The sequence below is a fragment of the Anomaloglossus baeobatrachus genome, chromosome 4 (genome assembly GCF_048569485.1).
Source record: "Anomaloglossus baeobatrachus isolate aAnoBae1 chromosome 4, aAnoBae1.hap1, whole genome shotgun sequence".
Classification (NCBI taxonomy): domain Eukaryota; kingdom Metazoa; phylum Chordata; class Amphibia; order Anura; family Aromobatidae; genus Anomaloglossus; species Anomaloglossus baeobatrachus.
The window spans coordinates 168,238,926-168,261,364 of NC_134356.1; the positions used below are offsets into that span (position 1 = coordinate 168,238,926).

Genomic DNA, 22,439 nt, shown 5'->3' on the forward strand with positions numbered 1-22,439 from the left:
TTGTAGTGTAGGGTGTCTGGCACCTGTTTTAAATGCGTTCCGTTAATATGCCTGTTCGGTTGTCTGTGAGGGGTGGGGGGGTGGGGGGGACGCCCTCAGTGGTGCTTAAACCAAAATTCAGAAATTCCAATGCCGTTCGAAAAAGAAAAGGTCATCACTCACAGGGTATAAAATCAATCCTTATTTCATCTGTTAGAAGGAGGATGCGGGGTGCTGTGGGAGACGATGGCCGTTTCGCCCGCACAGCCAGACTATCTTGCAGGCCAAGGTTTGGGCAGCATGAATCTAATGAACGGTTCTCCATGTATTTCCAGTACATATTGAGTAACTCAGAAGTCAGAGATTGGGAACTAACCTTTCATTTTAATTTAGAAGTTGTTTTTTTTTATTTAACCTGTTAAGGGCAGGCCATTAACCTTCATTCTTAACCATGCCCATTTTGAGGGGTTTTCATACATGCAGTTTAAAGAGCTGTAATATCTCTCTCTCCCCCTCCCCCGATCCGACTCCCCATTCATTTACATAGACGCTGATTCCGGATCGGATCCGGACTTCGGCGGCAACCCGATCCGTATCCGTCGGAACCGGATTATAGCCGACCCGCTCAACTCTACACTTGAACCTTGCCTCTCTCTCCCTTCCCCCCCCATCTCATTGTAGATTATAAGCTCTCACGAGCAGGGTTGTGTTTTTTCTTTTTTTTCCTCTAAATATTGTATTTCTATAACTGTTACTTGTTTTGTATATGGTCCTCCTGAATTGTAAAACGCTGCGGAATATGTTGGCGCTATAGAAATAAAGATTATTATTATTTATTATTATTAACACATTGAAGTATTTCAGACATTTTAAACCTGTTCATTCGAGGTATCCGACACTTTGTTGGGGGACACCATAGTGCTGCATGCAAAGTTATTTCTGTAAGCTGTGAGGTGTGCCCCTTCAAGACTTTCCAGGGAACGGCACAAGTGAGGCAGGACCTGGCAAGATGAGTGATCTAAAAAGACGCGTTGTTTGGCAGCGCCCAGCACTTGCTGAATCTTCCAGCACACCAGCTTGGTTTGCCCCCTCATCCTCTGGCTTACACATCTATGGAGCTGTGCCCTATCTGCACACTTTCACATGGCGAGATACTCCACTCGCCATTAAGCCTACAATGCTCAGATTGCACTGCACGGTCTTCCTTTCCCACAGCAATTATCCACTCATCTTATATATTATTTACACTGGTAGTTTCCCACCAGATCCAGGGTATATGGGAGACACTCTACATTGGGTTGTTAGCTCCTCGGAGGCATCATGGAATAGTTTTCGACACGTAATTACATTTAAATGTGACGGAGGCTCCAACCGCACACATGGCCTAAACTACAGTAAAGCATGGAAGGCTCTAAGGAAAGGATTGGGGGCTACAGTCACACCCCTTTATATGTTTTCACAGTCTGGAATATGGTGTAAAGCACCCATGTGTGGTCATGCATGCACACAAGGTAGCACTACGAGCAGCAGAAATGCTGTAATAGCTGCAATGATTGATTATTTATAGGGAATCTGCCGGAAGGTTTTGGCTATGTAATCTGAGAAGTAGAGAGCCAGAATCCTGTGATGTGTCGCTTCCTGGACTGCTTGGTGCACTTTTGGTACAAATCTGTTTTCTATTGTAGATGTATTAGTGGTCAGAATACAGACGTGTGTATCACCCTGCCCACACACCTGATTGGCGCAGACATTGTCAGCAAGCTGACAATCATTGGTGGGGGTGGGGTTACTCAAATTAGAGTGGCTGGCCTTCACCCAGACCTAGTCTGCAGTGATAGTCTCCTGCTGATAAAACACTGATTATATTGAAACTACAACAACCTGCTGAGCAAGTAACAGTAATTAGACTCTCTTGCTCTATATTATGCTGCTCTCAGATTCAAATAGCAAAAATCTGCTGACTGATTCCCTTTAACCAACCTTCAAGTACCGCAGCACAGTAACTTCCTTTCCTAATGGAAACAGGATGCTAATCAAACTGTACTATCAATTCTGTCTACAGCAGCGTTATCTTCAGCTAACAGAACTAATCAGCATAGTCCATCCACTACAACACTTCATCAAAGCCCCTCTGGAAGGGGGATGCAAGCTGGAAATAGCTTGCTTTGACAACCTGAATCTACAGTTTCTGACATTAACCCCAACATATGTCTAAGATCAAATCTAATGGAGCAGGAAACATTTCTACAAATGGACACCTCAGGCAATCGTGGACCTGACCACTATATATTAACTTCCATCAGCAACTCCTGTGTGTATCAGGATTTATACAGTGCAAATGAGACTGCACAATAGACCCTGCTTGAGGTCAATGGGATCCATTGGTTTTCATTGTATGATGTTTTAACAGAATGTCCAGGCAAAGGTGAACAGTCAAATTTGTATTTTCTAATAGGTAGGCCCTGTAAGATCTGTTTGTGTGTAAAGCAATGGCGAGCAAGAAGCAGCACATTATTAATACAGCATAAACTGCTCCTATAGCTATGTGTACTTTTGTGCCGACCATGGCCCCAGTGACGGCTACCGCAGACAAGCGATGCAGCATCAGGGACCTCGCACCTTCACACAGCGGAGCTGAGCAGGATAATGATGGACTATGAGGAAGTCTAAACGGTCTGCAATTTCCCGCTTGTTGTCTGCGGGCGTCCTCACAAACACAGCGATCTGCATGGTTTACAATGTTTTGTTTGCTTTTTGCCGTTTTCTTTAGCTGCTCTCTCCATTGATGCAGGTTTTCTTTGCTTTTTTGGGAGGCAAAAATAATTAAATTGCAGACTTAAAATTGCAATTGTGATTTTTCAAGGCAGTTTTCAGGAGCCCTATAAAAATATATGGGGACTAAACACCATTGCTCCACAGCGCCTTTGGACGTACAGTGGCCATGAGTTTAAAAATCACATCCACTTTGGTTGAGCTGTGATACACGGCAACCTTTCCACACCAAACCCCCCCACAGAGGAGTAGAATGCGGCATATGTGGGGACATGGCCCCTGGGTGGTTTAATCCACGTTTTTATCTGAAATAAAGCCACTTCTGGCTGTTCAAAAAAAAAATGTATTCCCAACAACAGGAATTCGGGAAGGACTTTAAGGCTCTGTGCGCACTGGAAATGAAATTTCCTTGCGTAAATTTCGCATGCTCTCAAAGATTACCGCACCCGCAGTAAAAAACCGCGGGAAACCGCACCCGAAAACCGCGTGCGGTTTGCCGCGGTTTTACCGCGGCATTGTTCGCGGTATTGCCGCGTGCGGGTTGGGATGTGCTTTATTGCATTCAATGCAATAAAGCACATTGAAGAAAAAAAAAAAAAAAATAATACATTTAATTCTGATAGTGGATAGACAGAAGAATAGATAGAGGGATAGATAGATAGACAGACAGAGGGATAGATAGAGAGATAGAGGACAGATCGCTGCATTTCCCACGGTCGGCAGTGAGTTCACATAACCGGCCGTGGGAAATGACCGGTAATTACCCCTGCTGTCTGCTGCATTCAGCGCTGTGTCTGACAGTCGCGGCTGGATGTCAGCAGTGCAGGACGCCGGAGCTGTGGACTACGCCGGAGCTTTGTTTGGGAGGGGTTAATAAAATGGTGAACGAGGCTTGTTGGTTTTATTTAAAATAAAGTATTTTTCTGTGTGTGTGTTTTATTCACTTTACTTACGGGTTGATCATGTCAGCTGTCACATAGACGCTGCCATGATCAAGCCTGGAGTTAATGGCGGTGGTCCCCCACCATCATTAACCCCCTGTACTACCCTGCTGCCACTGCTACACGGCGGCAGGAAGAGCCGAGGACACTCCGGTAGTGCCGCATAATGCATGCGACAGTGCCGGGGCAGCTGCGGCTGATATTCTCGGCTGCCGGAGGGGGAGTGAGGCAGGGGACATTAACCCTGCCCCTCTCCCTCCCCAGCCTGAGAATACCGGCCTGCCGCTGTGTGCTTACCTCGGCTGGAAGGTAAATATGCAGCGGAGCCCACGTTCTTTGTTTTCTATATTTCCGTTTTCTTTCTATGTGTGTCCTGTGTCTGTGTCTATGTGATCTATGTCTGTGATGTCTGTGTGTGTGTGTGATCTGTGTGTGTGTTTACTCTGCACGGCTTCCTCTTCCTGTAATGACATCACTTCCCTGCAAAACCGCAGACAAGCGATGCACATTACCGGAGGTAAACCGCGAAATACCGCAGGGAATAACACAGGAAAACGCAGTGAACCGCACAGAATTTGCTGCCTGCGTTATTCCCTGCGGGATTTCATGATTAACATTGAGTCAATGGAGTGAAATCCCGCAGCGATGTGCGGAAAAGAAGTGACATGCACTTGTTTTTGCTGCGGGATTCCCGCAGCAAAACATGCAGCTGTCAAATTCCGCCCAGTGCGCACAGGATTTTTTTTCTCCATAGGATTTGCTGGTGATTCACTGCAGAGATATTATGAACATTTTCTGCAGCGAAACATGCAGCAAATCCGCGGAAAATCCGCGGCAAAATCCGGTAAGTGCGCACATAGCCTAATGCTCCTCCCGGCTCCTGCTGGATCCTCGGCTGGCTTTGGATAAAAGAAAAAACTTAAAACAGAACGGGCATTTTTCTAGGAATAAGACGAGACCTAATCCTCCCTTATCTGGCATGATGTGACAGCACTGGCTAGGCATATGTGCCAGGCGTCTTCTGGTTGACATACTTTACCTACAAGAGTTGGAAGTGGTTGGGAAAAGAAGTAGAAATGTCATCTGGTCCATTAGTGGCAGCATTCCTTGCTGTCACATGTACTCTGCTATTGACTAAACAAAGGATAATCCATACAATGTTTGCCCTCTCATCCTAGCTGAGCAGGAAGTAATAATGGTCATGTGCTGAGCCAGCACAATTAACTCTTTAATGCTGTCAACCAGCTTATTTCACAGCTTACAGACTGGCCCTGGTTTTTTCTAGCTTTGTTTTTTTAAAAAAATATGTGTCCATAACACAATTGTTGTGGATTTTACATATAATCACCTGCATAGAACAGAATATACATATACACACATACATACACGTGTGTGTGTGTGTGTGTGTGTGTGTGTGTGTGTGTGTGTGTGTGTGTCCGGGATTGGCATCTGCACAGTCGCAGCTACAAAATTTTGCACACACACGTCTGGACCCGGAGAGCGTCATAGGCTATGTTTTGAGGGGAAATTTTAACCCTGCGCTTTACAGTTATTCGCCAAAAAACCTGCCTCCATTAAAGCGAATGGAGCTGGGAGCCACAGTGCAGCCAGAACTTCAGAAGAATGCGAAGCCACACCCTTATATGGAATGTTGGCATGTCACAATGCAGACAGGGAAAGAGGCAGACCCAGACAGGGAAAGAGGCAGACCCAGACAGGGAAAGAGGCAGACCCAGACAGGGAAAGAGGCAGACCCAGACAGGGAAAGAGGCAGACCCAGACAGGGAAAGAGGCAGACCCAGACAGGGAAAGAGGCAGACCCAGACAGGGAAAGAGGCAGACCCAGACAGGGAAAGAGGCAGACCCAGACAGGGAAAGAGGCAGACCCAAAGAGACAGACACAGACAAAGAGACAGACTGACAGGGAAAGAGAGAGACAGGTTAAGAGAGAGAAACACAGACAGGGAAAGAGACAGACAGGGAAAGAGATTCTATTTGTTTTGTGGTTCTTGTGTGCAGCTGCGTAGTACAGCTAAATATATATATATAATCTATATATCACATACATACACACATGCATATACATACATATATGAAAATAAAAAAGGAACAGTCACACAATGCAAAACCACAATAAATTCTACCTAATAAAATATTAATGGGGGTATTTAGAATATTAAAATGGCCATTGTAATACTAGCCCAGTGGCACTTCACAGCACCCTCCTGTGTACGACATAGAACGTACTATTACATCAAATATTGAGGCCCTGCGTTCCAAGCAAATTCTGAGCTTGCATTATTTGAGGCAATGAACTGTGATATTTAACCATCATTTGCGTTTAATAATGCTGAGCTCCATCTGCTGCAGGTAAAGAGAATCTGTCAGGAGGTTTTTGCTATTTCATTTGAGCACAGTATGATGTAGGGATTAAACACAGGATTCAGAGATGTGTGTCTTCTCAAGAAAAAAAGTGTTTACGTGCAAAGATTGTTTTAACACCAGGAGCTTATCATTGCTTGGATTATACCAGCTGCAGTAAAGTGAGCCCTAGTACAACTCCACCCACTCCTCTGATAAGCAACTCACTGTCTATAGACATTGTACATACAGAGCCTGGTGTGGGCAAGGTTAGCTAGTTGCCAAGTCTAAAATCTCTGTCACAACTGCTGCTGTAAACTAAGTGATACATCATTGAAAAAGGGGGTCTCATTTCCTAAATTATACTGCTCACAGATGAGGTAGCAAAAATCTGGTGACAGATTCCTTTTATCTTCTTAAATGTTGCTGTCAATCTCTGACAGTGGCATTTATAGCACTGCCCAAAAAAAAAAAAGTACATAGACTATGGCTAGTGAGTCCACATACATTCTGTTAGTTCATTCTGCAATCTATGCACAGTAATACATACAGGATATAAAAGGACAAAAAAAAGTCTGTTATTTAAAAGAGGGTGTGCAATACTGGAAACCCCTGCCTAATCACTTCAGTGCACCATTTACAATAAAACAATTGATGACCCCCTGCTGGAGCTGTGCCATTCCGGAGATGTAGGCACTATTCTTGGCCAGTTATGTGGCACAACAATTTTATGCTACCCACCAAGTATCTTGTGACCAGCATTACAGGAATGGATAGGCGAGTATCAACTGTTCTCATTATATACTGGGTACTGCGTCTCTCAGGTGTTTTATATATTACACGCTCAGAGTGGCATCACTAATTTCTGTTCAATACCTGGAGCAAAATATTTAAAGGGAACCTGTAAGGTCCCGTATGCATCCTGACCTACAAGCAGGGTGATGTGTGGCCTAGTAACCCCTTCCTACCCATCCCTGTGTTGTAATATTGTGTAATATAAACGTATAAATATATGTTTCATTACTTCCATGTTCCCTATGTAAATGATCAGGGGCTTAATTCCCCTGGGCATCGTATCTCCCTGTGGGCGTGATACCATGGATTTACGAGTGTCGTCACCATCAGCTCCTTGAGATCCCGTGCACGCTTTACTATTCCCACAGCCTTGTTATCTGGGTGCTTGCTTCTCGGCTTCAGATGTGCACTGCGCATGCTCAGAAGACTCCTGCGGTTCGGACCATGCGCAGTGCTCGTCTGAAGCAGACAGGCAAGCATGCAGATAACAAGGCTGCGGGAATAGTAAAGCGTGCACAGGATCTCAAGGAGCTGATGGTGACGACACTCATGTAAATCCATGGTATCTCGGCCACTAGAGACTGATCATTTACATAGGGAACATGTAATAAAACATTTTTATACATTCATACTACACAATTACAACACAGGGATGGGTAGGAAGGGGTTACTAGGCCACACATCATCCTGCTTGTAGGTCAGAACACATATGTACCTGACAGATTCCCTTTAATGCCCTCTGTATTCTGCGGTTACAGATGCTGCTCCGGTCCTGCGCCATCATCTTGTGACCAACGGTCATTATCCCTCAATGTAACTCTACGAGAGCCTTGTTCTGGCTCAAATAGACTTACATTGAGAATTGAATAGCATTCCGCCCAGCACACACTGGAATGATTCAGCTAGTCACAACCAACAAAGAAGGACCACAGCGGCACTGAGAACTGCAGAAGATGGCGACTGATAAGCATTTACTATAGACAGGGAACATACATCAGTGATACCACTGCGGGGGTGAAAAGAAGAGAGAAAAAACAAAAACACACTGGAGAGCTGCTTTAAATATATATTTTATTTAAAAAGCTCCAAAAGTTGTCCAAGTTCTTATGACCCTACAAGTTCTCTGGTTTCTGCAATGGGTTCATGAAGAAAACAATGCACCTAGTCAGAGTTTAGGGCCATTGCCTGCCAAGCTCCAGAAGTTCCTCTTCAGCCCCCTTATTATATGTATGCTGAACTTACCATGTGACAGTGGGACTCGCCTTATACTTTGCCCTTTATTATCATCCTGCCAAGGTTTTGCATCCCCAGTAGCACAAAGCTAAAGCCACACCATGATCCAGACAATGCAAACACAATGGCTTGAAGTGAAGAGCAGGGTGTTTAACACTCAGTTTTTCCCTTTTAACTCTTGAGGTGCCAGATTACCTGAATGACATGTCTGCAGAAGCTACTGAAAGGATTACCACAACCCCCCTCCCCCCACATCCTGCTGAATGGGAGAACTTTTGTAAATTAGGTCTTAAAATGATTTTCCTTTAGGTAAATTACTTTCAGACAGAGGAATAAGGAAAAGAAAAGTGGAGACATGGCGGCACTCCTGCAGCATCACGTGTATACACATCTATATATATGAAGAGGGGATGGGTAAATGAGCGCTCCAGTATCCATCCTACTGTATCAGTAAACTCAGCTGGCTAGTGTAAACCTACTGACTAGCGGTGGATTTGGACCTTCCTTTGGTGATCATCTGGAGCCTCACGGAAAGCTAGATTGTAAAATGTTACAAGGAACATTGGGAAAGCTTTCCAGGAAACATTAATGGACACCGCTCCTGAAGAATTTGTACAGACGTCTTTGATGTACATCTGTAGCCACCAACCACATCTTATGAGACGTACGGCTCTATGACCTACACTACAAGCAGCAGCACAGCCTGCCGACCCCACAGCACAAAATACCAGCATTTGTCAGCATGTGTTCACATAACCTTACATTTCCTCCAATCACTCCACATCTCATATATTCCCATGCTTAAGCCAGACATAAAATCTACTCATTCATCCAAAACGCTTTGTTTGTCTGGACTTTTGGCCGCTGCATCCCTTCATTACCATGCCTCATGAGTGGCTTTCATTTTCCAGTGTTGTGTATGGCCAGTGTCCAGAGCAGAGGACACTGTACAGGGTGGCATTCGGTAGACTGAAGTCCATCAAGGCCAACCCATGGCCTAAGATGCAGATCCAAGTTTAGGAGGTTTAGTTTCTTGAAAAGTGGTTTAACTATTTTTCCCTTTAGACCCACGTGCTACATTTATACAACACTCGTGCGTCTTTTCTGCAAATTAGAAGCAGCTTTTTACAGTATCAGTATTTGCTTTTTTCCTGATTGAATTGAAAAAACACTGCAGCATATCGATTGTAGTGTGTTTTGCAGCTTTTTTCCCACTATTAAAAGCAATGAAAAATGCTGCAAATACGCAATCATGCACTTTTCATGAAAGTAATGTTATTAAACGCATAATTTATACAAATAATACAATTTTCACCAAAAAAGCAGGGAAAAAAAGCAGCTTTTTTACTGCAAAGAGAGAAGGTTTCGCATGCAGAAAAAAAAGCAGCAAAAAATGCAATGTGAACATAGCCTTATAGCAACCAGCATGTTTCAGCAGGGCCACAGTTGCAAAGGATTTCTCCTAAGTAATGAGCATAAAACATACAGTGATGACCGGCACCAGAGCATGCCATGTAATGGGCTGTACCAGGAACATAGATGGAAGGAATGGGAGGACTTTACCAGTTATCACCGCCACTCCGTCTGTGTGCAGAATGAAGGCCTGTGCTTCAACCATGCTTCTAAGAGTTTGTGTCTTCCCACACTGGAACCTAATGTAGAGGAGGAAAAATAAGAAATTGTAAACCCATGCGAGACTGCAGCATTGGATTATATTTTTAGATCAAGCAGTCAATAGTTTGGGCCAGCATATAACGCAGCGATATAATGCACTCACATGGTCTATGGCTCCCTTGCAGCAAGGCATACGTCACTTAATACCAAGTGCAGAATCCAGGCTATTGCATGCTGCGACTCGCACTCCGCTGAGGCTCTCTGCTGATTGGGCAATATCCACCTTCTATTGATTTGTATTACCCAGCCATGGCCACTATGAAGATGACGGAGCTGTGCAGCTCTGCACCTCAGTACATCTGTGCTGGGTAACACACCACCACAGCTCAGAGATTGGAGGCCTATCTTTACTACAGACCATCCATATAGAAGTCCTAGACAACCCCTCGAGCAGGGCGCCTGCCATTTCCACCAGCTCTATGTAACGCTGTATAGCAGGGCAGCTGGAGTTTGCAGTAAAGGCACATGATAAAGCTGTACACAGGCATTTGCAGAGCGACAACTCAGGTTACAATTGGGTTACACATGATAGCCTTCTTCTTGAAATTTGTCACATGAAATGTTAATGAAATTTCCACATACGCTCAGCTCCATGTATTCCTATAGAGTAAACCTGTTCCCAGATGACTGATGGGAGCGGTTATGTAACCAGGTGGGACAGGCTGGGCATAATGTCTCAGGTAATGCGTTGTTGATGGGAATAGTGCAATCTCACAGTCATTTTTATGATCCATATAAAAGCACTTCTATCCCAAAAAGCCTGCTCCATTAAAATAGCATGCCATGAAACCAACGGGAAAAAAACCATAAGGAGAATTTTTTTTTTTCTGACAATCAATAGTATAAAATAAGAACATTTGTTATGCCCCTTTCTTAACTTCCTAGCCACTGGTCCCTACTGACCTCTACATAACAGGATATAAGCCATCTACAGAAGTCCATGGCAGATTAGACTAGCAGCCGCAGCCCAGAGCAGGTTATGGAGAAGGGAGCGAGAGAAGAAACCTAAACACTGCTGCTTCTGAGGGTATGCTACAGTGACACTGGGCAGCAGGACCTGCTCTATGTTAGGTGTGCCGTGTGGAAGACATCACTGTCTTTACCTTGGAGCGGAGCTCACAAACATCTGACACTTACACAGTCATTTTCAATACACACAAGCAGAACAAGTCCCTGCTCTTCCCTGAAGCAAGCAAAAGAGATGTCCTGGCCAGCAATAGGGCTACAAGATAATGACAGTCATCAGCATGTGCAGCGTGCCCGCATCTTTATTCCAAGCCCCATACAAGACAGTACTATGACGTGCCATGTGTAAGACAAATGTGTAATTATATATATATATATATATATATTTATTTTTTTAGATATTGCAAGTACACAATCGTTCTAGGAACAAGTTTGTAAACAATCCCTTACACTATATGGCTATGTGCCCACGGGAGCTTGTTTGTGCGGATTTTGCCGCGGAAAACCTCTGGATTTTTCAGATAAATCTGCAGGTTTTAGCATGTACAGTCACTCCCCATGTTATCCTATGGGACATGGGGAGTGCGGTGTCCACGCTGCGGAAAGTGCGGCTGCCGACCATGCTGCGGATGTAGGCATCCGCACGTATAATTGCATGTCAATTATTCATGTGGAATTACCTGCGGATGTCCCGGCCCTCCGCTATGGAGATAAGAGGCCGGGACGTCCGCATGTAAGCCGCATGAATGTCCACATGTTTCCCGCAGCTATTCCGCTGTAATCTAGCAGCTAAAAATAGCTGCGGACGCCGGCGGCCAGCTGCGGGAAACATGCGCTCGTACCTGCGGATACATCTGCAGGTACAAGCGCCCGTGGGCACATAGCCTAACGCAGAGGCTTTTTAGGGGGTTAGGTGCCCTGAGAGGTTGCAGTCGAAAAATATTATAACGTACAACTTTACAACTTAGGGTACTTTCACACTTCCGTTGAACGGTATCCGTTGCATTGCGCTGTGTAACGGATGCAACGGATGCTGCAATACAACGCAATTCGTTTTGATTTTTATTTTTTTTACAGTTTTACCAGCGGCAGACTATTGTAAACGATCAGCTGATCGCTCCCAGCAGCCGGCCGCGGGGTGATCAGCTGATCGCTCCCAGCAGCCGGCCGCGGGGTGATCAGCTGATCGCTCCCAGCAGCCGGCCGCGGGGTGATCAGCTGATCGCTCCCAGCAGCCGGCCGCGGGGTGATCAGCTGATCGCTCCCAGCAGCCGGCCGCGGGGTGATCAGCTGATCGCTCCCAGCAGCCGGCCGCGGGGTGATCAGCTGATCGCTCCCAGCAGCCGGCCGCGGGGTGATCAGCTGATCGCTCCCAGCAGCCGGCCGCGGGGTGATCAGCTGATCGCTCCCAGCAGCCGGCCGCGGGGTGATCAGCTGATCGCTCCCAGCAGCCGGCCGCGGGGTGATCAGCTGATCGCTCCCAGCAGCCGGCCGCGGGGTGATCAGCTGATCGCTCCCAGCAGCCGGCCGCGGGGTGATCAGCTGATCGCTCCCAGCAGCCGGCCGCGGGGTGATCAGCTGATCGCTCCCAGCAGCCGGCCGCGGGGTGATCAGCTGATCGCTCCCAGCAGCCGGCCGCGGGGTGATCAGCTGATCGCTCCCAGCAGCCGGCCGCGGGGTGATCAGCTGATCGCTCCCAGCAGCCGGCCGCGGGGTGATCAGCTGATCGCTCCCAGCAGCCGGCCGCGGGGTGATCAGCTGATCGCTCCCAGCAGCCGGCCGCGGGGTGATCAGCTGATCGCTCCCAGCAGCCGGCCGCGGGGTGATCAGCTGATCGCTCCCAGCAGCCGGCCGCGGGGTGATCAGCTGATCGCTCCCAGCAGCCGGCCGCGGGGTGATCAGCTGATCGCTCCCAGCAGCCGGCCGCGGGGTGATCAGCTGATCGCTCCCAGCAGCCGGCCGCGGGGTGATCAGCTGATCGCTCCCAGCAGCCGGCCGCGGGGTGATCAGCTGATCGCTCCCAGCAGCCGGCCGCGGGGTGATCAGCTGATCGCTCCCAGCAGCCGGCCGCGGGGTGATCAGCTGATCGCTCCCAGCAGCCGGCCGCGGGGTGATCAGCTGATCGCTCCCAGCAGCCGGCCGCGGGGTGATCAGCTGATCGCTCCCAGCAGCCGGCCGCGGGGTGATCAGCTGATCGCTCCCAGCAGCCGGCCGCGGGGTGATCAGCTGATCGCTCCCAGCAGCCGGCCGCGGGGTGATCAGCTGATCGCTCCCAGCAGCCGGCCGCGGGGTGATCAGCTGATCGCTCCCAGCAGCCGGCCGCGGGGTGATCAGCTGATCGCTCCCAGCAGCCGGCCGCGGGGTGATCAGCTGATCGCTCCCAGCAGCCGGCCGCGGGGTGATCAGCTGATCGCTCCCTGCAGCCGGCCGATCAGCTGATCGCTCCCTGCAGCCGGCCGCCGGGCGATCAGCTGATCGCTCCCTGCAGCCGGGTGATCAGCTGATCGCTCCCTGCAGCCGGGTGATCAGCTGATCGCTCCCAGTAGCCTGCCGCCGGGTGATCAGCTGATCGCTCCCTGCAGCCGGCCGCCGGGTGATCAGCTGAGCGCTGTCACTTGCTGGCGCTCGGGCATGCCGGCGGGCGCTCAGCTGAGCGCTGTCACTTGCCGGCGCCTGGGCATGCCGGCGGGCGGGCGCTCAGCTGAGCGCTGTCACTTGCCGGCGCTCAGCTGAACGTTCGGCCACCGCGAGCCAAAATAAAGTTTGATTTAAAAAAAAAAAAAGAAAAAAAAAAGAACATGCGCAGTGGAATCCAGAGGATTCCGCTGCTCAAAATAACGTTACATGCTGCGTTCCTCCCGCTGGGCGGAAGCAACGGAGCGTCGCCCAGCGGAAGCAACGCAGGTCCTTTTGGTACAATCCGTCACCCATACAAGTCTATGGGAAACAGCGGAATCCGTTAACGGATTCCGCTGTTTTCCAAAAGGGCGGATTGTAACGGAAGGAAATAAACGCAAGTGTGGAAGTACCCTTAGCAAAGGATTATGTTAAAGGAAATCGGTCACCCTTTTGCATTTTTTTTTACTCATTAATATGGGTATACAGGTGGCATAAAGGTGAAATTAGCCATACCTGTCTGCCTCTGGGATGATGGGTCATTTGGCAAAATCATCCTTTCTATCTTCTGGGCTGGGGGTGTGCACTGCCTCCGGTCTTCATTAGGTCTCATCCGCACACTAAATGTTTTACTGCGTGTTTGGTGAAGTTTTGTGGTCACAAAGATGCACCCACATGCATGCATTTCCTTCCCCCAGGAAAGTATGAGATTTCTATTTTGCTGGCCGCACAGTGCATCACAAATTCCTGACAAACTGCAACATCTCAATTCATTTTGCGTTTTGTCCCTGTGTTTCTCACTAGTGATTAGGACTGGCAGATCAATCCACCGCTGACTCTGGGTTATCAGGGGATTGATCCACGGTATCTAGCCAGATGCCGGTCCCCATATAAAGTCTATGTGGACCAGAATCTGGCGCAAAGGGGTAGGAGCAAGCGGTTCATACATTAGAAAGTCACCGGCGCAGCTGTCACACTGCTCCCGCTGCCGCTCATTACCTTCATTGAATATGCAGGTGACTGAGAACCTTTAGCTGTGGCCGTGGCTATCCTGAGTGATGTCACTGCTGATCATGGCTCAATCTCTGCATGAACCTCACAGCAGGCAGTCATGTTCTATGGCGCTCACTGCGAGCGTCAGATGTAGCAGTGCTGGAAGCATCGTAGAACCTCGTGTAGATTACATCAGACCTGCAGGGGTTTTCTTGTGGTTAATGAAGTGATAAAAGAGGGAGCTTTGTCTTTCATGTCAAATAAAGGACTTTTTGGGTGTTTGTGTTCATTTACTTTCACTTACAGATTAGTGATGGAGAGGTCTCAGATTCCTCCCATTACTAATCTACGGCTTAGTGGAAGCTGTGGGCTGCCATTAACTTATAACCCTGATTGCTCTTCCCTTTGCCCTGGTGCAGTGGCAAAGTCCAGTGCCAGAATTGGGGCGGCTGCTATTGTTAAGCTAAAAAGGGCCAAATAACCATGGCCCTTCCCACCCTAATAATATCAGCCCCCAGTTATCTGCTGTACCTCGGCTGATTTTAGAAAAAATAGGGGAGACCACTTCTTTCTTTTTTTTTTTTAATAAATGGAAAAAAAAAGTGGGATCCCCTCTTTTTCATAATCAGCCAAGGTACAGTAGACTGCTGAGGGTTGCAGCTCCTGCTGTTCCTGTGGTGGATATGAAAAGTGGGGAGTACCCCATTTTTTTTTATTTTTTTTTTTAACCAAAAAATAAGATAACAGCTGGCCAAGATAGCCATCGCTCTATCAAGCTATTGTTATTTCTATCTATTCTATATGTTATGTTCATTTTATCTAGTTATTCTTTCTATTTTTTTCTATCCAAATATATCTATTCTGGCTATCAATTGTCCCATCATTTTGTCTTTTACAAAAAATGCATAAAAAAAATGCATTAACAAAAACGCAGCAAAACACACGTGTTCTTTAATGCATTTTTTGGGCCACAAGCTGAGTTTCTATGATCACAAGATTAACAGATGTACTCAAGATGCACCTAGATGTTAGATGCACTGAAGATGCAGCGTGTTGACAGCCTTATATACAGGACCCTTCCTCCCCTTCTGCCTGCCGTCTCTCCCCGGCACTGTGAAGTAGCAATGACGCATCTGTGCACAGCAAAATTGAAGCCTGTGCCCACGGAAGGGTGGAAAAGTGCAGTAAGGGACATCAGGCATAATGCGCAGGTGCAAGATTTTCAACCGCACACCTGACCTCACAGGGACACCAGGTAAGACAAGGGGAGGAAGTATTCTGTATAATGAAGGCTGGAGGCAGGCTTATCTTCTGGGCAGCGCTCGCCTCATAGCCCAGAAGGTAGAAGATATAAAAAAAGGATTATCGCAAAACGATCCCTCATCTAGGAGGTATACAGGTATGGCTAATTTCACCTTTATGCTACCTGTATGCCCATAATAACTAAAAAAAAAAACAAAAAAAAAAAAAAAAAAAAAAAAACACAAACAGGTGACAAATTCCCCTTAAATGTCCTGCAGATCAGTGGGGGTGCAGGTTCTGACACACACACCAATTGTGCAAAAGACCGTTCAGAAGCACAGAGTGCCTGCATGGACGCGTGCGCAGAGCGTGTAGGAGGCCATAGACCATCTATTACGTCAGTACACCGCTCAGTGCCCTCACTCTGCTTCCACTTGCTGTAACAAGTGCTTATGAACAGGTTTTTGAGCAACTGGCCCGACCCCACAGATCTGCAGGACATGTAATGGACAACAGTCAAAAAACGTGCAAGAGTTTGCAAAACATAAAATCTAAATTTATACGAATGTCATAATCTTTTAACATTCTATTTAAGATCCACAGAGATATCACAAGATTTTATTTTTTTTTTAACACATAAATCTCTTAAAATGGGGAGGGGAAAAAAAAGTGTGAGAACACAGTGCACTTGTTTATACCTAGCAGAAAGCCTCCAGAGGTCCCTCCTGCTCCCACCACGCCGGCCTATCCTGAACTGAAGAATAATGAAGCACCTCTTTCCAACCACATCATTCCTGAGAATGTTACACAATGTCTTCAAGTATTAGGCTACTTTCACACTTGCAGTCAGCGGAGTCCGTCACTATGGAGAATAGCGCAGTCCGTTAGCGCACTGCGCTATTCTCCATAGACTTGTATGGATGACGCACTGTAACGCAAGTGTCAGCGTTGCATCCGCATCGGGCGGAAGGAACGCAGCATGTAATGTTTTTTTGAGCAGCGGAATCTTTTGGATTTCACTGCGCATGCTCTCTCTGGCTCCCTCCACCCGTAACCAGGGTACACATCGGGTAACCAAGGAGCACTGGTTACGTGTGCCGGGCCGACACTTCCCCGCTCGGCTCCGTCCCCTCTCGCACGCCGTATGTATACACACACACACACACACACACACACACACACACACACACACACACACACAAAATCGCGCGGACACACACACACACACACTCACTCACCTGTCCCCCAGCGATGCAGTCCCCGCGGCACTGGCGTCTTCAGCCATGGCCTTGCTCGGCGCCACCCACATCGCACTCCGCCCCCCGCACACATTGTCGGCGACCGAACGATCAGCTGATCAACCGGCGGCCGGCTACTGTGAGTGATCGGCTGATCACCCGGCGGCCGACTACTGTGAGTGATCGGCTGATCACCCGGCGGCCGACTACTGTGAGTGATCAGCTGATCACCCGGCGGCCGGCTACTGTGAGCGATCAGCTGATCACCCGGCGGCCGGCTACTGTGAGCGATCAGCTGATCACCCGGCGGCCGGCTACTGTGAGTGATCAGCTGATCGTTCACAATAGTCTGCCGACGGTAAAACTGTAAAAAACCCAAAACTGATTGCGTTGTTTTGCAGCATCCGTTGCGCCACTATATGCAACACATCCGTTGCATCCGTCACACAACGCAATGCAACGGATACCGTTCAACGCAAGTGTGAAAGTAGCCTTACTGCAGACGTACAGAGGATGGGAAAGAGCCAAGAAAAGGGGTGCAATGCCCTGTTACCAGCATTATCACAAGATTAAAAAAAAACAAAAAAAAGGAAATACAGATGGAAACTTACTTCTTGAAGATACAAGTGTACAATTTCCCATTTCACCTAGGTACACAGAATGATGCCCTATGGCGGCCTACCACAGAGAGATGTACTAAATGAGGACAAGTTTCCTCAATATTATGGGAACCATGGTGTAGATAGAGGCTGGAAAGTTAATAGGTGATAAAAAAAGATGAGCGAGCGCTACCATGCTCAGGTGCTCGGTACTCGCAGCAAGCAGTTGGACGCTCGGATGGGTTCCACTCGTGTACAGAGTATAATGGAAGTCAATGGCAAAGCAGAGCATTTTTCCAGATTTCTGAGAATAATGCTTAAGTTTCCCATAGTGTTGCTCAGCCCCAGCAAGTAGGGCATTAATCAATCAATCATCCAGAGAGACAGCACAGAGACCAAAAGGTAACCCTGGAAAACCACAATAAGCCATACACTCCATAGAGCTTGACTTTATGGAAGAGTAGTCACAGCCAAAAATTGGAAGGCTTGTTTTGATTTTGCCAAAAGACAGACTCCCCAAATGTGTGGAAAACGGTGCTGTGGTCAGATGAGACCAAAATTTAACTTTTTGGCCACCAAGGTAAACGCTACATCTGGCACCAACCCAACACAACACATTACCTTAAGGACACCATCCCTGCAGTGAAACATGGTGGTGGCAGCATCATGCGGTGGGGACTTTTTTTGGCAGCAGGGACAGGGAAAATAGTCAGAATTGAGGGAAAGATGGATAGGGCAAAATAGAGATATTCTTGAGCAAAATCCGTTTCAATCTGTCAGTGATTTGAGACTAGGATGGAGATTCACCTTCCAAGACAATGACCCAAAGTGCAAGTGATTTAAGGGGAAACGTGTAAATGTATTGGAGTGGGCTAGTCAAAGCCCACATCTTAATACAATTGTGAATCTGTGGTCAGAATTGAAGATCGCTGTTCACCAGAAGAAACCACAACGTGAATGACCTGGATCAGTTTTTCCTTGAGTAATGGGCAAAAATCCCAGTTGCAAGATTAGGAAAGCTCAGACTTATCCAAAGTGACTTTAAGCTGTAATTGCCACAAAATGAGGCTCTACAAAGTACATTAGGGGGATGAATAGTTATGCACACTGACGTTTTCAGTTATTTTGTCCTATTTGTGGTTTGCTTCACAAAAAGAAAAGCAAATGTTCACAGTTGTAGATATGTTTTTTCATAAACTTATGCACACCCTCAAAAACAGTGAAATTCCAGCTTGGGAGATAGCAAAAAACTAAAAATGCCAAGGGGGGTGCAATAATTTAGCAAGACACCTAGTAGTCAATGGTGCAAAATTAACCAATCACCAGGATTAAACCCAACCTCATTTCAGCATGAGCCATTCTTGAGCTCCTTGCTGGAAATGGAAGTAATGATGATTCTTTGGTCACTGAGGCCTGCAAATATAGGTGGAGAAAAAAAAAAGAGACTTCAATATGATCAGATACAGTCACTTACAACCCTTTTCACACTCGTGACTCATTATTTTACATCAGAACAAGGGGTTATCCACTACTGAACAACCCCCAGCTTAATCAATTCAGGAGCCTAAAATGATCAGCTGCAGCCTTTACTATTTTGTCAAAGCAGACGTCTGCCTTGATGGAATATTGAGGAGTTGCAGCCAGACATAGTCGGCACATTGGTTGTAGCTGGCTTGTGACAAGTCACATCCCTCTGTGGGAACTTTCGATCCGACATTGCTGAAATAGCGCCACTGCAGGGGGTGAGAATGGACTGTATTTCACTGCAAAGCGACAGTGCTAACCACTGAGCCACCATTAAAGGGTTATTCCCATCTTCATAGATGACTATTGACGGATAGGGTGTGTAAATAAAGCAATAAATTGCTTCTGAAACCGACCACCGCTAAGCCAACATGCACAATGCTTACAAGCGCTTATTAATTGACTATGTGAGCACTGCTGTTGAAGCTTGCTGGAGTTACCTCCTAAGGCTATGTGCGCACTAGAAAGTGCCTTTTTCTTAAAAATAAACCAGACCCTCTGAAAGAAACCCGCACCCGGGGTAAAAAAAACGCAGTGAAATCTGCATGCGGTTTTACCGCAGGTTTGACCCTTCGGATTTTTATCATTATCTATTACAAAAACCACAGGTACCTACAAAAAAAAAAAAAAAAAAAAAAGTGACATGCTCATTAATTCTGCAGCGGAAAATTCGCGGGTAAATCCGCAGGTATAAAAAGCGCAGTGTGCGCACAGCAATTTCTAAAACCCATAGGATTTGCTGGGGAATGACTGCAGCAACGTTAGACACATTTTCTGCAGCAAATCCGCGGTAAATGCGCAGCGTGCATTCAGTGGTTCCATCAGAGCTTACATCCAAACCCTCACAAATTGGAAGCCGCAAGACGTAGTAGACTGTCTGGGTGTCCACCTCCACTAAACCTATAGCCCGAAAATGGTGCACTACAGAGCACATTGTTACTGTCTGTACCATTATAGTCAGCACACACGTATGAATGCAGTTTTGTGGGGGGTTTGGACGTCAGCCCCATCGAGCCCACTAAAGGTGGGGAAGAATGCAGTGTGAAAGGGACCTAATCCCAGCCATCTTTCATGCAGTGCTTACAAGCTAGACAACATCGGTAGTCAGTCTCCTAGGCAACAAGCTGTAAACAAAAAGAAAAATGAGTAGCATCTCAAGAATGGCTACAAATGTTTACTAAGCAGTAAGTTGCAACAGTTTCTCATGTGGAAGGAAAAAATTTGTAAAAAAAAATAAATAAAAAAAAAATGTATCCATCGTCTCTCCAAGTGTGTGAAAATCTTTTCATGATCTATCAACTTCCATTGCTGATAATGATCCGATCCACAGATTAAAAATGGTGAAAAAAAATCCCGGCCATATAGATGAGGCCATGGACTACCACAGGTACGAGTGCTAGCCATAAAAACTATGAATAACACTTGTACGCAAAAATCACATCATAATGAGGCGCTCCTGAAGAAACTGGCTCCACTGTAAAAAGGAATCTGTCACCAGCTTTTTATAGCCTATGAGAGAGCAGCATCATGTACGGGCAACGCACCGGATCCCAGGAATATGGCACTTATTGGACTGCTGGCTGCAGTTTAGATAAAAATCACCATTTTATCTGCTGCAGAACTAAAATAGTTCTATGAATGCTGAGCTCTGAATAACCACGCCCCTACAAATGATTGACACCTGTGTACAATCAGTGGAGGGGTGGGGTTATGCAGAGCTCATGGGTATGGAGGACTACATTGCAAGAGATTTACTAGTCCTCTAGTTATTTCCTCCTACTGAGAAATCACTGATTTTACCAAACTACAGTAGGCAGCCCCGTAAGTGACACAATCAGGGTCTGTCTACATTTAGGTAACAAAAACATAATGGCAGATTCAATTCATATCATGTTGCATTTAATGGCTTTTTACTGCACTACTTTTGCATGTTTTTAATGGAATTAGACGGGGTTCCAATCTTTTCTTAAACTCTACATATAACCCCGGTATGGTAAGAAAGTATATGCTCCCCTACTGATCCCCAGCGGCTCCTCCGTCCTGCAGGCCACTTTCCTTCTGGCTTCTAACATTGCATGCATGCAACCAGTGGCAGCAAAGATCAGCGCTGGCCATGCCGGACGAGGAGTGGAATATAGTCTGCGAGACATAGGCACAACAGAGGAACAGAAGGAGGGAATACATTTTTGTATCTAGAACACTGAGGACAAACAGAAAAGTTAAGAGACATGGAAAAGCCCCATTTAAAAGTAACCTAAAAAAAAAAAAAAAAAAAAAAAAGAATTGGTAGACTCTGAAATTACATCTGGCACCAGAATTTATGGTCAGAAATTTTTTTTAGGAAGACCGTATGATAAACTGTCAAAACACTGCAAATCCAGCCTAGAAGTATGACATAATGATTGGAAACTCCAGAACCCCTGTAATCAGTGAGCATGGAAACAGCCCTCGCACAGATGTACGCCAATACTGAACCATCTCACCACTTGTAAACGCCATTGTGAAGGGCTCTGTAGATAAGTCCTCTAACACTTCCCCATAGAACAGAACGGCTTCTAGCTAGGAAAATAAAGTGCTGCATTTCCAGTTCACGTTGGAAAGAAGCCCACCCCGAGCAGTGCTCGGCAGCCTGCCTGGGACAAGCCACAAACATTCCTGCGTTTCCTGGCCTTGACAGGATACAGTTCTGGCTGCACCTCCCGTCTCCGAGCGCACATGTATAGCCTGAATTACCCAGGGGAACATCAGCCATACATGCACGGTTCTAGGATGCTTCCCAATTAGAGACGTAGATGCACATTCCAGGGAGGATGACCACATGATGAGACGATGATGGAGGACGTCCTGATGCTTGATTTAAAGCTCTCCACAAGCCACTAACACATTCATGGCAGCATCATCACTTTGGCAACCAGCTTTTTGGATAGGAATGTTGAGATTATTACCTTTATCAGCATGGAAATACTATTAATAGTGTCAGTATCCACAGAAAGGTCTATGGGAACCCAAAATACGATGACACACTGACTCAGACAATTTGCACACTAGAAGGGGGAGGTGTTCGCAATCCATTTATTCCGGTGCTGCACACTGCTGGGGAAGTGATTGGCTGCAGAGGTCTCCCGTGTAGACAGCACATCACAGCTAGGCGAGCAGAGAAGCTGGAACAGTGAGGGATTAACAGGAAGGTTCTTTTCACTTGCTTTATGCATTGGGTTACATGGGGCAAAACAACAAATCATTACGATGGATTCACACTATTTGGGCCACATAAAGTACTCCTATGGGAGGACAGGGGATGAAGGACAGAACAAACGGTAATTTTCTGCTCAAAGCTAAACAGACAGCTCTATAGGGTGGAAGGGTTAATCCCAATAAGACGGCATGAAGTCTGGGAGAAGTCCTGGCCGATTCCATTAGGAGGAATGAAGCGGTGACTACACACTGTAACATCATGGCTATGTGCTGTTTGAGGTCACATTAGTGCAAGTTTCTCACACTTCACG

General features: G+C 46.6%; 1 protein-coding gene across 1 annotated transcript in view; it reads right to left on the reverse strand.

Moving 5' to 3' along the window:
* Window positions 1–22,439, reverse strand: part of AFF4 (ALF transcription elongation factor 4) — a 172,764-nt gene that overhangs the window by 103,679 nt on the left and 46,646 nt on the right. Inside the window, exon 2 of the mRNA XM_075344582.1 lies at window positions 9,645–9,733. The gene's annotated coding sequence lies outside the window, so the exon portion shown is untranslated. The remainder of the gene's footprint in view (window positions 1–9,644; window positions 9,734–22,439) is intronic.